This window comes from Mauremys mutica, unplaced genomic scaffold, assembly GCF_020497125.1.
Source record: "Mauremys mutica isolate MM-2020 ecotype Southern unplaced genomic scaffold, ASM2049712v1 000501F_np12_subseq_1:148776_obj, whole genome shotgun sequence".
NCBI lineage: Eukaryota > Metazoa > Chordata > Testudines > Geoemydidae > Mauremys > Mauremys mutica.
In genome coordinates this window covers 92,827-95,892 of record NW_025422981.1, presented here as the reverse complement: position 1 = coordinate 95,892, position 3,066 = coordinate 92,827, and positions in this window count along the sequence as shown.

The window sequence follows — 3,066 nt, the reverse complement described above, 5'->3', positions numbered from 1 at the left end:
GGGATAAACCCCGAACCCCTGTAAAATAAATACACTATACTATTCTACAAACAAACAAAGTTAACTACAACTATAAACAGAACGAGAGAAACTACGAGTAGCTAGGGAAGTGGAGGTCAGCTAAGCTGCGCTCCACTGTTCCAACGGCCGTCACGGGCGGAAAGAAGGAACTGAGGAGCGGACGGGCCGGCTGGGGTATATATCCTGCGCTAAAGCAGCGCCACTCCAGGGGGCGCCCAGCCGGCCCGCCTGAGTTGGTAGGGTAAAAATCTTCCGAAGAGCCGTGCACGCGCGGCGCACACACCTAACTGGAATGCATAGGAGCAATCACTCGAAGAAGAACTAGAGTTTTGAAAGACCTGCTGGAGGAGCGTGGTGGACTGTTAATTTTAATTAGGACTTGGAACACTTGGGAAATTCCAGAAGACTGGAATAAAGCTAATGCTGTGCCAATATTTTAAAAAGTATAAAAGAGATGACGCAGCTAATTACAAGTGTGTCAGTCTGAAATCGATACTGGGCAAAAGAATGGAGTAGCCGATCCTGGATTTCATTAATAAAGAAAGGAGAGTAATGTAATTAGTATCCATTAAAAAGGTTTAGACACAATAGATTCTATCAAACTAAGTGGATATCCTTATTGGATGAGATCAAAAGTTTGGTTGCAGCTAATAGTACTGATGTAATATACGTAGGCATATGAGTTGCTTCAGCACAATATTTTGACTAGAATGTACAAAATGCACACGGCCTACATTAAATAGATTAAAAACTGGGATTTTAAATAGGGAACCATGGTTGAGTGGATTTCTTTCTAGCGGGTTCCCACAAGGATTGGATCTTGGCCCTGTGCTATTTAACATTCTTATCCATGACCTGGAAGAGAATATAAAATCATCACCGATAACGTTTGCAGTTGCCACAAAGACTGGGGGTGGGGGTAACTAATGAAGTGTCAGTAGGTTCAGGCTCCAGCACTGGGAGTCTGGGAAGTTTTCCCAGCCCTGGCTGGAGGGTTATTTCCTGTTCCACAAAGAGGGGAAGTTCCGTTCCCAACCCCTGTGCCTTGACATTAGGACCTATCTGACACTACACCCCCATATTCAGCACATAGTGGCAGGATTATAATATGATTAGGACATGAGGCATTTTGTACAAGATGAGTCACGTGCGGTGTCATTGGAAAAGTTATGATTTGCTGAATACGATTATCCTACCTGTGTGCATGGATCATGTTTGTATCTGAAGTTATGGATATTGACTCTGTATCTGTCTTTCAAATATGCTTACTCTGGGTAACACTCACAACGAGCCTTTCAGGTACAACAGTGAAGAAGCCAGACAGTGCTGATGGCTCATCAACAAAGACAATGGACTGTGGAAGAGCTTAGCCCTCCTGTGAACGTTTTAGCCAGCCTATGAGTCATGGCTACTATGACTCAGCAGGGCACTCTAGGGCATGTGACCAGACCACATGACAATGAACTTCATTTTGGTACCTGTATTTTTCCACAAACCGGACTGGGAACTGAGTTTGGAACAAATGGTTCCTGCCCTATGGAAAAGCTACATAAGGTGGGTGTGACATCATCTCTTGGCCTCATTCCCCACACACAAGAGAACTCCTGGCAGCACCTGAGCAACAAAGACTGAAGTGGGGGAAGTGCTGGTCCCAGGGTAAAGGGATTTCTAGCTTGTGTATCGAAACTTGGTGGACTATCATCAGTCAGGGTGAGAAATTGCTAATTCAAATTCTATCCAGATAGTATGTTAGGCTTAGTTTGAGTTTTTGGTTATATAAGTAATCTGCTTTGATCTGTTTGCTAACACTTATTGCTGGGAAATTGGCTGTTGTCTTCTCTCTCTCCTTGAGTGGCTCAGGTAAAGCACTCAGGTAGCTTAGTTGGGTGTATGGCGCCACCTGCTGTCGTGTTGGGTGATAACAGGCCCTGGAGAGGCTGGCTGAATCTCCAGCAAATCAGTGTGAGAAGGGCCAGCCCAGCTTGAGGGTTAGAGCAGCGGTCCCCAACCTTTTTGGCACCAGGGACCGGTTTCGTAGAAAAAAAAATTTCCGCGGACCTGCCCCCTATCTGACCCCCACCCACTTCCTGACCCCCTGACTGCCCACCCCCCTCAGAATCCCCAAGCCATCCTCCTCCTTGTCCCCTCACCATCCCCCAGAGACCCCCACCACCCTGGGACCCCACCCCTGCTCTCTGTCCCCTGACTGCCCCAACCCCTATCCCCGCCCCCCGCTGAGTCCTGACAGACCCCCCCCGGAACACCCACAATCCAACCCCCCCACATTCCCTGACCGCTCCCCCAACCTCCGCCCCCTCTCTGTGCCCTGACTGTCCCCAGGACTCCCTGCCCCTTAGCCAACCCCCCTGGCCCCAGCCTCTTACCCCCAGCTCCCTCCTCACCCGGAGCCTCAGCGCCTCGCCCGACAGCTGCAGCGTGTCTCCGGCGGGGCCTGAGCTCCATCCTGCTCCGAGCCACGTGGGGAGGGGGCGGGGCTGGGAGCTCCACGCCGAGCGGAGGCAGCTGAGCTCAGCCCGGAGCTCGCAGCCCCGCCCCCTCACCATGCGGCTCTGAGCGGGCGGGGCTCAGGGACCCCACTGGAGACACGCCGCTTGATGTGCTAGGGGTCAGTTCGCGGCCCGGTTCCTAACAGGCCGCGGACCGGTACCGGTCCGCGGCCCGGGGACCCCTGGGTTAGAGGGCACAGCGGTTCCCAGACTGCCCCCTGGGGGTGACTACCCATCACACCCTAAACCACACTAATGTCAGCAGGTTTGTCACATCCTGTCCCCTCCCTTTCTCCACCCAGGATATTTCCTGCCTCCCACCATCTCTAGCAGCTCCCACCAGTGGTGAGCTCCAGCTGGGTCGCATGAACCGGTTGTTAAATTTAGAAGCCTTTTTAGAACCGGTTGTTCCAGGACAACTGGTTCTAAAAAAGCTTTTAAATTTAACAAAGGCTCGGGCAGCTGTCCACCCGGCCCCAGCTCGCCTCCACTTCTCCTCTGAAAGCTCCACCCTTCTTCTCCTCCCCCTTTGAGGTTG